Below are 14,333 nucleotides of genomic sequence, written 5' to 3'. Positions count from 1 at the left end.
GTGTGTGTATGGTGATTTTGTATCTTGCTGCATTGCTGCATCTGTTTAACAGCTATAAAAGAGTTCTGGTGGAATATTTAGGGTCTTCTAACCATAGAATTATCTCATCTAAAAACAAAGATAATTTGAATTCTTCCTTTCCTTGTTGTATTCCTTTTATTGATTTTTCTTTCCTGCTTGTTGCAGCTGAAACTTCAAGAACTATACTGCACAAAAACGGAAGGAATAGATGTCCTTGCCTCATTCCTGATTTCAGAGGAAAAGGTTTCAGTTTCTCCTCACTCAGAATGAAATGGACTACAGATTTGTCACATGTGAAATACAATATTAAGGAATGATATTTCAAAATCTGGTTTCCTCAAGACTTTTATCAGGAAGGGATGTTGAATGTAAAGGTTTTTTCTATATTAACTGAGATGATCATGTGAGTTTTAATCCTTCATTCTGTTTATGTGGTGAATTACATTTTTTAAATATGTTGAACCGTCCTGGCATCTCTGGGGTGAAGACAAATTGAGCATGATGTATTATTTTTTACTCCATGTGTGTGAGTGTATATGTGTGTGTAAAAATGTAAGCATTTCTTTTAAATGTTAGAGGAATTAAGCTGTATTTATTTTGTTTCTTTAATTTTTATTTAAATTAATACATGTTTACTGTACAAAATGATTGCATTCATCTTGGGGAGTTGGTACATGTACATAACAAATCTTAATTTTTAATTCTTTCTTTAATCCCCTTTCTCTTGGTTCCTTCCCCCCCTACGTTTCTTGGTCTCCTTCTTCTTTATGAAAGATCTATTTTACTGCTTGCTATTTTCTGTCTTTTATTTTGCTCTTGAGTTTCTCATTTAAGAAAAATCATGCAATGTATAACTGTGTATGTGATTTATTTCACTTAGCATTATGGTCTCAAAGTGCACCATTTTCCCACAAACAATTCACCATTATCCTGTATAGCTGAATAGTACTCCATTGGAAATAAATGTCACACACTCTTTATCCATTCATCTGCTGAAAGACACACAGGCCACTTCTATGATTGAGCAATTGTAAATTGCTGCTGCTGTGTGTGTGTGTGTGTGTGTGTGTGTGTGCAGGCACATGTATCACTGGAATAGGATGCCTTTAATTTTTCAGGAATAATGTGTATTCTTTTGTTAGGTAGTACACTGTAGATATCTATTAAGTCTATTCTTTCAAAGGTTTGGTTGAACTCTGATATTTTTTCACTGATTTTTTCTAGTTGATCTATTTATGACACTGTGACATTGATGTTCCCCTATATAATTTTGGTGATATTTATCTGATCTTTTATATCCAGTATTATTTGTTTTATGAACTTGGGTGCACCTTTTTGGCACATATATGTTTATGATTGTTATCTCTTCCTGTTGAATTGTTCCTTTCACCAATATGTGGTGTAATGACATTCTTTACCTCTTCTGATCAGTTTTAGCTTGAAGTCTACCTTATCTGAAAATAGGATCACTACTTCTGTTTTTCGGATTACTATCTCATGGAATCTTGTTTTTCATCAGTTAATATTTAGTCTATGAATTTCATTTTGGATAAAATGTGTTTTTATACACAGAATACTGTCAATTTTGTTTTTGATCCATTCTGCACACTTGTGTTTTTGATAGGGAAGCAAGACCATACACATTAAGAGGTATGACAGAAAGGTATAGTATTGACTTATTCTTGTCATTGAATTACTTACTTCTTTTTAAAAATATACTTGAGAATTTTTTTGAGCACTGATTTTGATGGTTCATGAATTTCTTAAGATGCTCTTTTTATGGAAGTACTTTATTTCAACATCAATTTTGAAAAATAATGGTGCAGTATATATTAATCTGGGTTGGAAGTTGTTTTCTTTTGGACTTTAAAACGCCTTACTCTACATTCTCTTTGCGTCATTAAAATACTGTGGTCCATTCCTCAACAACTAAGTACTGGGCCAATTACCTTGCATCTTAATATTTATGTTGTGAAGTCAGCTGTAATTCTTAGAGTGATTTTTTTTTTTTTTTTTTTTTTTTTTTTTTTCCTTTTTGTTAGACTTCTGGGATTTTACCTATGAAGTATATGAATAAGTTCTTTTCTGATTGTGGTATTTAGGATTTTTATATGCCTCACTATATTTTCTTTCCCCATATTTGTAAAGTTTTGAAATTATTTCTGCACACAGTTTTATGTCATATATAATGTGTTCTTATTTTCAATTAATCTTATTTGTGTAATCTAACAGCTATTAGATTAAATTTCCATATTCTTTGTTGATTTTTAGGTGTCTTTGAGCATAGGATTACAGGAATCAATAGTCTGACACTTTGTTGTATATTTTTACACACTCTAATTCTTTGCTAAACAGGTTATTTGTGTTTTCTTTTTTTTACCCCCGCCCCCAGTCCCAGAGCTTGAAGTCAGAACCTTGTGCTTGCAAGGCAGGAGCAGCACCACTGAGCTACATCCCCAGCCCTGTTTTCTGTCATTTTGCTTAGCTCATCTAGCTTTTTATTAATGTCTTCTGTAAATTCACTTATTGATTTGTTTATTAGTTGTATTATCACTTTAGTGCTTCTTCTGTGAGATCTCAGGCAACCTTATTCATCTAATTTTTATCTCCCCTTTTATCGTTTGAATAATTCAGCTGTGTGACTTTTGATTTCCTCTCCTAGATTCTCCTTGGATCATGGTTTAGCTTTGGAGTAGTTGGGTGTTTTGGGAAGCATTTAGTTGTTTTGACTTTTCGTGTTTCTATTGTTTGTTTGTGTGTGCGTGTGTGTGTGTGTGTGTGTGTTGTCATCATTGTTATTGTTGTTGAGGTTTTGCAGCTTATTTTGGAGAGATTTTTGTTGCCAGTATGAAGATCTCTTTGTTTACTGTATGTCTTTCATTTAGGCATTCTGGGCATGGTTAATTTAGGGCTTTCCATCTGTCCTAAAAATCCAGTAACCTCTCTTAATTCCAGAGGGGAAGATGCAAGGTAATTGGCCCAGTACTCAGTTGCTGAGGAATGGACCACAGTATTTAATGGCACAAAGAATATCCAGATGCAGTGCTGCCTCAGTTCATGAACTTAATTCATTCCACACATTTTGGGGAAAATGGTCACATTAGTGCTCAAGCAGGAAAGATAGCTTGGTCATGTTTGTCACCGATGCAGATCTCACAAACTGTAGACATCCAGTGATCTATGGTGTAGTTAACCACAATGGTCTCTACTTTTTTACCTGGATGATCTATCTATTGGTGAGAGTAAGGTATTGAAGCATAGTCGCCACCTTTGCCTGATCTGACTAACTTTGTTTTGGCATATCTTTTGTCAGAAATGAGCACAACTACTCCTACTTGCTTTCAGGTACCTGTTGCATGAAGCATCCTTTTTACCATCCTTACACTTTCAGTCTATGCCTGTCTCTGCTAGTGAGGTGTGTTACTTGCAAACTACAAAGAGTTGTGTCTTGCTTTTTAATCCAATTTGCCAGTCTGGATATTTTAATTTTCAATTAGGAACATTTACATTGAGCATTTTTGTTGGTATTTTGTGGGTTTTTTGTTTTATTGGTTTTTTTGTTTGTTTGTTTGGTACCAGAAATTGAACTCAGGACTTTGTGCTTACTATGCAGGTGTAGCATCGCTGAGCTAAATCCCTGACCCACACTGAGCATTTTTGTAGAACTTTGTGCGCTAATTCCTATCATTTCGCTGTTTCCTTATGTTTAAGTCTTTCCTAATTCTCAGTAGATTGTATATTCTTTCCTTGTGTGTATAGACATTTTTTTTTTTTTTGGTGTTTCTGCAACATTGGCTTGGAGGTCATGAATTTCTGTAATTTACGCTTATCTTGGAATATTTTTTATTTCTTCAGTTTTGAAGGATAGATTTTTCACATGCAGTAATCTAGTTTTGGTTATTTTCTTTTAGGGCTTGAATTACATTGTTCCATGTTCTCCTGGCCTTTTCTGTTCTTCAGAGAAGTCAGAAGTTATTCTCTTGGGATTTTCTTCATAAGTGACTTTTTTCATCTTTAATGCTTTCAATAGTCTTTCCTTGCTCTATACTCTTGCCATTTTAGCATAATGTGACATAAGAAGGTTCTTTTCTTATTATGCTGGTCTGAGTTCTGAATGCCTTTAGATATCTGTGTTTTTCCCAAGATTTGGAAAGTTTCCTGTTATTACATTAAATAGGTTTTGTATGCCATTAGTCTGAGCCTCAATACCAGCCTCTGCATCAAAAAGAATTGTTTCATTTTTCACTTTGTCCCAGAGTTCTTGTATATTTTATTCATAATTTCATGATTTTTTTTATTTAACAGTACCTGAGTTTAATGATCCCATGAAATTCTATCTTCTTGGTACTGTCTGTAGGTGAGGATTTTCTTTGACTCTTTGGTTGACTTACTGCATTTTTGCCTTCCATTATTTCTGTTTAATTTCTTCTTTAGAATCTCTATATCTGTGTTGAATTGTTTCTTTATGACCTGCATTATCTTTGCTAATTCATTCAGATGTTTATCTACTTCTTCTTTGAATTTTTATATTTTATAGATCAGTGTTATGAATTCTTTGACTTTTTTTATTTTGGTATTTTGGTTTCAAATACTGATAAACTATCTAAATTGAGAGGAGTTATGCTTTTTCATAAGTCATTTTTCATACTTCTTGTCTTTTTATATTGAAATTTGTGGTTTCGTGTGATGAAAATCTCTTCCACATCAACTCAAAAGTCTTCCTATTGTCCAATTATCTTCTAACATTTCACCCACTCTAAGAAAAAAAACTTCAGTAATGCTGACATAAAAACAATTCAAATATTGACATACAGTAAAAATGAATTGAAAGCGACAATCTAACCAAAAAAGCTGGAAGACCTATATAATGGAAATTTCAGATCATGGAAGAAAAAAGTAGAAATCTGTGTGCATGGATTAACAGAATCAACATCATTAAAATAGCCATACTATCACACAATTTATACATTCTATACAGATCCCATCAAAATACCAATGACATTTCTCAGAGAAGCAGAAAAATAATCCTAAAACAAAATGCCTATGGGAAGTCCAAAGATTTGGACTAACCAAAGAAATCCAAACAACAAGAAAAAAATGGGAACCATCATAAAACCTGATTTCAAATTATATTATAAAGCCATAGTAAAAATAAAGGGGTAACATATGAATACAAACAAAATTGTAGACCAATGGAACAGAATGCAATAAACAGAAAAAAAAACTATGAAACTATATTCATTTGATTCTGGACAAAGAAGCCAAAAATATATATTGGGGGAAAACATAGTCTCTTTAACAAATGGTCCTAGAAAAATTGAATATTCAGTTGTAGAAGATTGAATTACATCCCTTTCTCCCAGTCTTAGAAAAATCAATTTAAAGTTGATCAAGAGCTAAGTATAAACTTGAAACTTTGAATCTTCTAAAAGAAAACTTATGGGCTGTTTGGGACTCCATTAGTACAGGAAGTAACACCAAAAATCAACAAATAGAACTATATCAAATGGAGATGTTTCTGCACAAAAAAAAAAAGTAAAGTGATGATCTAAGAATGGGAGAAAATCTTTGCCAACTGCTTGTTTAGTGGCAAATATACATAAAAATATATAAAGAACTCAAAAAACTTCATAGCAAAGACTACTACATTCAATAAATTTCCAAAAGAATTAAACAAACACCTCTCAAAAAATACAAATGGCCAAAAAGTATATGAAAATAATTTCAACATATTTAGAGCCATTAGAACATGTAAATCAATACTATATTGAAATCCCGTATTACTCCAGATATAATTACTATCATAAAGAATATGAAAACAACCAACAAATATTGGAGAAGGTGATGGGAAAAATAATACTTCTGCACTGCAGGTAGGACAACTATTCTAGAATCCATTATGGAAATTTCTCAAAAAACTAAAATAACCTAGGGCCAGAGATTTCGCTCAGTTGTGCCACAAGGTCCAGAGTTCGATTACCAGTTTAAAAAAAAAAAAAAACTAAACTAAAAATAAAGTACCGATTCATCCATCTGTACCGCTTCTTTGTGTTTACTCAAATGAATAAAAGGCTATATTTCATAGCGATATCTGTACAGCATGCTTACTGTGGCACAAAACACAGTAGCTATGGAAGCAGCAGATGTGCTTATCAGCAGATGAGTGGATAGAGAAAATACAGTGTGTATATCTTTTATTTATAGACAACCTTCAAAAATCTTATGTAATCATACGTGGGGCTTTGGGAAGTGACTTGATAGTGTTGGCACTTTACTCATGGATGAATTAGTCCACTGATGAGTTTATAGCTAGGTGTGTGTTTTGTTTGTTTGTTTGTTTGTTTTTCGTTTTTTTGGTACCTGGGATTGAACTCGGGTCCTTGCACTTGCAAGGCAGGCCACCGAACCACTGAGCTAAATCCCTGGCCCAGCTAGGTGTATTATTAAGAGACAAGGTCTTTTCAGAATAAGCAGAACACTGAGTGTGGCCTGAAAGTCTACACCTCCCTCCTCTGCTCCTCCCTTCTCTCTCTACTTCCTGGCTGCTATGACCTGAGCACTGTTTCCTTTTCCATGTCTCACCACCATGCTGTATTTTATTTGAAGCTGGCCAACTATGGACTGAAAGTGTGCCCGTGAGATCACACTCTATGAAATTTTAAGAGTGAAATGTAAAGTGCAGTGGAGATTCCAAGACTTTAGAGGTTTCAAGAATGTGGAACTTCAGATGAGAGCATCTGCAGGCAGAGAATGAAGCTGCCTCAAGAAAGAAACTATGTTAGGTACAACTAGAACTGTTGTAGGGCTGGAGTCACCTAAACCCTTTGGAGTCCATATCTCGTCACTACTCCTTGTCCCAGGTGCTGAACATGGAGTTCCAGGATTTTGCATTTCCCCTGCTGGGTTTTTGGTATTGCTTTGCTTTAATTTCTTTTTCTCAAACTGTTTCCCCCTCTTGGAATGAGAATGTTTACTCTGTGTCATTGTATGTTGACAGTATTTAATTTTCTTGTTTCCTTTTTACAGAGGCTCCCCCTTAAGAGTTTGCTGTAAGTTTCAGAAGATAGTTTGGACTTGGACTTCTCAGCCATGCTGGAACTGCTAAGACTCTGGCAACTCTTAAAGGAGGCCTAATTAAATTTGGCATAAAGAGATTTTTCTCAGCCTTTGCGGGGGCCAGGAGCAGAATGCTATGGCTTATATCTAATGGCCCCCGAAAGCTTCATTTGATTATAAGCAGGGCTTTGAGGCGGTGATTAAGTCATTGTGGCACTGTACTCATGGGTGCATTATTCTAATGATGACATTGTAACTAATGTGCTGTATGATGTGGGGACTTGTCAGAATAGGTGGGTCCCTGGGGGCATAGCCTGGAAGGGTATTTCTCCTCCCCTGGCTATTCTCCTCTCTCTCTCTGCATTCTTTCTGCCATGATATAAGCAGATTTTCCTCTTCCTTGTCTCTCCGCCATGTAATTTCTTCTTTGGAGCTGGGTGACCATGAACTAAAACGTGAGCCAAAATAAGCCTATTCACTTTTAAGTTGCAGGTGTTGGGCATTTTGTAGGAGGACACATTTTAAAGATGACCCATCCAAGCTCATACTGATCACCAGGCATAATAACACAGGCTTGTAAAACCCATGCTTTGGGAGGCTGAAGCAGAAGAATCTCAATTTCAGGCTCAGCATATTCAACTCAATAATTTAGTGAGGTTGTCTCAAAATTCAAAAAGGGACTAACTCCATGCAAAGGTTCTTCTGTACTAGAAAAGCAAAGAAGAAAGAAAACTCCTTCATGAGGCCACTTTTGGAAGCAATGCATAGGTTCACTATTGGAATGAATGGAATGATTTCCTAGGCATATACAAATACACACACACACACACACACACACATATACACACATATCAAAACTTATAAATGAGACATTCTGACTGTGCAATTCATTATCAATTATATATTTATTCTTCATAAAAATGTAGCAATTGTATGATATAATTAAAATGTTTTCAATATTTCTAAAAAATAAAATTAATAAATACAAGATCTTAACACTACTGAGTACTTTAATTCTGATGAATATTTATAAAACCTTATGCCCAATAACAAGGATATATGTTCTTTTTATAGGCACATAGATTATTCCCCAAGAGTGAATGGTCATTATTTGGGGAGGAGAATAAGGAGAAATGGATTCCAAAGATATTTTTGAAAATCTTTACAAGTGTTGCAAATTTTTATTATCTTCATTGTCAAATCTGATCAAATAATACATAAATGTGAGTGCAATTTAATGAAGTTTAATGATATCTCTTTAAAGGTATAAAAAGTAGTAAAAAGGACATAAAAGAATATGCCCTATGTATAACCCATGATTAATATATATTCATGATGTTTCACAAACATATTAAAATTTAAATACATAGGTACATTTTAAATGTTGAATAAAATATTTAAAATACCTGTATAGCTCAATTGCTGATTTGTTGCCTACCAAGATATCTGTCAACACTTCCTTATTCTTTAATTGTGATAATAGAATATCACACACAGAAACTCTAACTTCTACAGTTTACACTCATATAGGTACTGCAAGTGTATAAAATTAATTGTTCTAATGCCAACTCTTATCCAGGCCGGACATGATAGTTAGTTGGACAAGAATGGTGGCCATCAAAAGGATGAAAAAAGTTAATTTCTTTGACATTATTATACATCTAAATGAGAAAGATTTTGCTTGCATTTTGAGTGAGAAAGATAGGAAGAATCTTTTTTTTTTTTTTTTTTTTTTGGTCTGAGCAACTGTAAGGCTTGATGTGTCATTTAATATTATTTAATTTGGAAACTTGGAAGAAATGGGTATGAGGAGTTAAATGATTAACTCTGCGGTACTTGTAAGACATTTAAATAAGCTTAGATATTTCCAGCCTAGAGTCAGGAAGATATGGTACATACAGATAGAAAAGAATCCAATCCAAGCCTTAGGACATTCCAGCATTTAAAAGTTGGGGAGATGGTAAGAACTGCAAATATTTATAGTAACAAAAAATTTTTAAACTGTGTGCCAATTGGCATATAAATTTTATGTATTCACATATAATTTTTATGTTTTTCTAAATAAATATGACTTGAAACACTATGTGAAAATGATTATGTACATATTCATGAAATCATCAGAGCAACCTTATGCATTAGGTATTGTTACTATAACGGTGTGTTAATGAGATTTTTGTTTTGTTTTGTTTTTGTACCGGGGATCAAACTTGGGTCCTTGGGCTCATGAGGCAGGCAACAGCACCACTGAGCCAAATCCCCGGCCTCCATGTGTTGATGGAAAAGCCCAAATACACAAGAGTTAAACAAATGCTCAAGGATCAAGCTAAGCAGTGGGTACAGACTTAGTACCCTTCAATCTCATACCGTATGATTTATTTATGAGGAAACACTGGCAAATGTTTCTAGGAAAGAGAATCCCATGAAGTCAGAGCAAAACCAGGAGAGGAAGCCAAAGACAAGTATCCTGGAGGAAGGAGTGATGGGCTAGGTGAAAAGTTGCTGATAGGTCCACTGAATGAGAGTGAGAATTGATCATTATATTAGCCAAGGAGAGTCTCCAATGATTGGACACATGCTGTTGTTTCAAAGCAGGTTGATAGGGATGGATTCAAGACAGAGTTTGAAGATGGAAAACAAAAACAGAATATGGAACTCATTGTCAAGAATAGAGAACCAAGATGGCAGCTTGTTGGGTATATGAGTCCAAGAAAAGATGGCTTAAAAGATGAAGGAGGTTACTGTAAGTATCTGTGTTGATCAGAATTGTATATTATAGATGGGGGGAAAGTTGCAATGCAGAAGACAGTGCAGGGTTACCGTTATTCGGAATTATATTCCCAAGCAAATGAAAGAGCTTGGGAAATGGCCTCAGGACGGATGGATGGGTTCATTCAAAGCCAAAGGAAGGAGGATAGAGAGCTCTCAAGCTTGCTTGCGGGACTATAGAGCACTGCTTTCTTGATAGCGGTGGCCAGTTCTCTTTGAATGCTCCTCTTTTCTCAGTGTAATAGGAAATTGGATGAGTTGAACATTAAGGTGGAAAAGGAGTTGTGGAATTTTAAGAAGAGAAAGGCCAGAGATTTAGATCAGCGGTGCTGCCACCTGCCTCGTAAGTGGATAAGATTCTGAGTTCGATCACGGGTACCAAAGGGTGGGGACTAGTAAATACTATAGTCATCTGGAAAGTGTTAGAGTAATTGTAAGATAATATGGTTGGATGCTGAGGCATCATTTAAAATTCAATTACCAGCCACAGATTTACAGTTAGTACAGTTTCCTATTTCTGCTGTAATAAATTACCACCCAACCAGTGGCTTAAAATAATATAAGTTCATTATTTTTCAATTCTAAAGTTCAGAAGACTAAAGTCTAATCAAAATATAGGTAAGATTGTCCTGCCGTATAGAGGATCTAGGGGAAGACCTGAGTTCTTAATAGAATTCTGTCATTTGAAACTGTAAGACTGTGATTCTTGTGTGTTGGGTTTGTTGTTTGTTTGTTTTTTGTGGCCTTTTAAATTTTTTTGTTTGTTTTTTGGTACGGGGGATTGAACTCAAGCTCTTGTGCTTGAAGGCAGGCAGGGAAACCACTGAGCCAAATCCCCAACACGTGATTCTTCTTTTGGTACCATCTGTAACTTGGGCAGTCCTAGTTTCTAGTAGTGGAAAATTATTTGGTTTATAGACCCTTTACACCCATGTTCAAAACCATCAAATGCTCAGTTTCATTTTCCATTCTGGCAACTCCCTAAACACCCGGCTGCAAAGGTTTCTCTGCAGTTATAAAGTAAAATCATGATTAGATTCCGCCCAACCTGATAATCCAGGATATTCCCTTCATTCCAAAGTTCATAACTTTGATCATATTTACAAAATGTCTTTGTCATGTCACTCACCCAGGGCTTCTTTGGATTAGGATGTGAACATATTTCAGAGACCATTTTTCTATGTACCACATTCACTCAGGACTGTAGTGTGTTTTTCTCCAGCTGCATTCTGTGTTTTTCTACAATTTACTTTTCTACTATATGCAAAGGTGGAGCCACACAGGCAGTTGAATATATACAGAGGTGGGGCAAAAGAGTTGAAGGTTTGTTCAAGGAATATTTAAAATGATTTATTTGGAGACTAGGGTTGCATAAATGTGTGTTGCCAGAGAGTGAACCCAGATCAAGACAAATAAACAAACAAATAAGAAAACAAAGGATGATATATTCTGAGGAGGATTTACTATTAAAGGGGCTATTAAAGCATATGAAAATATAGAAAAACCTCAAAATATAATGTTGTAACTATAGGTCTACAGCTCAGGTGTCAAGCTAAAAGTCCAAAATTCAAAGCACTCCGAAGAGTAAAAATTTTGAATGCTGACATAAGTGGAAATTGCATACTATGACACTGTTATATGCATAAATTATTTAAAATATTATATAAAATTAACTTCAGCCTATAAGTATAAGGCAATATGAAATATAAATGAATTTTGTGGTCAGACTTGGATCACACATACAAAGTATTTCATTAGGCATAAGCAAATATTTCAAAACTTTTAAAAATCCATAATACAAAACACTTCTGCTTCTAAGTAGTTCAGAGAAAGAATGGCCCACCTGTAATAGCAATGATCTAATGCTACCTCTAAGCCAGAAGAATGACAGGAAGAGTGGCTGCTAGGATCTGTGTTTCAGTAGAGGAAAGAGCCTCAAGTGAAGCACTGACCTTTGCCACCGTTTTTAACCTTTCAAGCGTGACATGCCAGGGAATAGCCAAATACCTGACTTCACTCTGCCCCTGCATCATGAGCTCTGCCCAGACTGTCATTGTCTAAGCCCAAACAGAAGCCAGAATACCAGAGTATGAATGGAGGTGAGCCTCTGTGGGAAGACAGCAGGATGAGAAAGGGTGGAGAGGGTGGGATCCGATAAGGTAAGGCTGAGAACATGAGTGGGGCTAGTGAGGAGCAGGAGAGACGTGAGAAACGTAGGTCCTGGTGAGGGTGAGATATTGATGTGAACTGAAAGGAGAGTTGGTGACTAGGAGATCATGTTGTGCTTGCTACAGGGTGAAGTGTGAAACATAATCATACTTATACCGTGAGAGTAACATTCTCCTTTAGTAATGCAAAGTAATTTTACATTTGTAGTACATTTTTTATAGTTTTAAAAATGCTAGTGCAAGCGCAAGGACCCGAGTTCGATCCCCAGTACCACAAAAGAAAAAAAAAATGCTAGTGATGCCTGTAATCCCAATGCTTGGGAGGCTGAGGCAGGAGGATCACTGCAAGCTCGAGGCCAGCCTGGACTACACTGTGAGTTAAAAACCAGCCTGAACTAATAGAGGGACCTGCTGTCAAACAAAAAAATGCTAGTGTTATATTTTGAAATCAGTTCAAATTTCCACATGTTTATACTATTTTAGTACTGGTGAATTACTCCTGAGTGGGCTTTTACATTTTCAATAATTACCATAAATCTAATCCTGAATTTTTATTTTTTTTTTAATTTTATTGAGTTTATTGGTACATTTTAGGGATACAGTACAGTTACATAAATCCTGAATTTTTTAAAAAAAATATGGTTACGTTTCCAAACAACAAATCAAGCAATGCAGTTCTAATCTGTGGCTGTTCGGATGTGTTATTTCTATGCTTATTAGATCCCAGGGCTACAGTAACACTAGCTATTTCCTTGCAAGACACCTCAAGTCTTGTCTACATTTCCATTTGTTGGTTTTTACATAACTCTGTAGAGTTTTTACCACAGTGACACTGCAATACCCTTCCTTCACTTGTCATTAATTTCCCAATGAATTTACAATTATAGTTTCTTCCCGTGTACTTTCCATTCAATATTATCTCCAGATTTTCTTCAGCGTGGCACATAATTTCCTCCTTATTCTTTGGAGAACACTCAAAGTAGCTTATCCTAAAAAGTAAATTACTTTCTTGGTAATTTACACCTTTTCTGTTTTTTCCCCACCACTAAGCAATTTTTTAAGGCTCAAGGCGATCTGAAATCAAAAGTTAGTTCAGTTTTCCCCTCAAATAATAGTCCTGGGACTGTTAATCAATGCATATGCTTACCTGTAAATATATTTTTATAGTATATAAAAGATGAATAACATTAGGGATTAGAGTTTTCCATTCACTGTATTTTAAAGACTATTTATAAGGAATGTCCTACATACAAATATTTTTATTATACTGAGTACATTGATCATTACATTGACTAAGGGAAAGAAGAGGGCATTTGTATGGTAGGTTCCTAATATTTTCAATATAACACAGATTGGAGATATATTCAGGGCAGGTGAAAATGTGATTTTAAAGACACATAATTTGAGCCTGGTTATAAGTGTGAACATTTACTTCTTGATTTTTTTCAAGATATGAAAGAGTACCTTTAGTGAATCACCAACTCTAAATCCTACTGTCTCGATTGCTGCGTCGCTTAACATGTATTAAATGATTGTTTTTATCTTAACACAATTCAATTTCTCACGCACACAGAGTTGCATGAGAATGTATATGGTGAAACATTAAAAATGCAAGATGGCTTTTAAGATTTATTTTCTCTTTGACTCAATCCAACAGACAAATCCTTATTTTCATCATGAAACCAAAGGCTGGAATGTCTTTGGCATGTTTCGATTTGAAAGAACAAGTCTAAACTCACCCACAATTTTACTGCTCTATTAAAAAAAAAAAACAGTAATGGACTTTTAGAAACAGCCTTCAAGATCACACTTACAAGTTCATCAATAATAAACCACTCCATTATTTCTACTATAATTTTTGTGTTTTTGTTTTTTGAGACAGGGTTTCACTATGTAGTAGAGACTGACCTGGAACTCACTATGTAGCCTAGGCTGATCTCAAAGTCACAGCAATCCTCCTGTCTCAGCCTCCCAAGGGCTGCGATCACAGGTGTGCACCACCAACCCTGGCTTCTACTATAATTTAATTCCCCAATATAGGAATTAACCCTACACAAATGTACATCTACATTAGGCATTGACTAAAGTTTCCGTTAAACAAATGTTTTCGGAATTGCTGTTATGTGGGAAAAAAAAGCACTCCTTTCACTATTTAAAACTCCTATAATTCATTTACAGATATTATAATTCCCAAAAAGACAATGACAATTATGATAAATGGAAAGTACCAAACGTTGTACTCCTCATTGTTTTAGCTTATTACAATTCTATTTTGACACCTTAGGATGTCCAATCATCTTTTTTTTTTTTTTTTTTTTTTTT

The sequence above is a fragment of the Fukomys damarensis genome, unplaced genomic scaffold (genome assembly GCF_012274545.1).
Source record: "Fukomys damarensis isolate Sample0158 unplaced genomic scaffold, DMR_v1.0_HiC HiC_scaffold_30, whole genome shotgun sequence".
Classification (NCBI taxonomy): domain Eukaryota; kingdom Metazoa; phylum Chordata; class Mammalia; order Rodentia; family Bathyergidae; genus Fukomys; species Fukomys damarensis.
The sequence above is the reverse complement of the archived record's forward strand: the minus strand, read 5'-3'. Positions refer to the sequence as shown.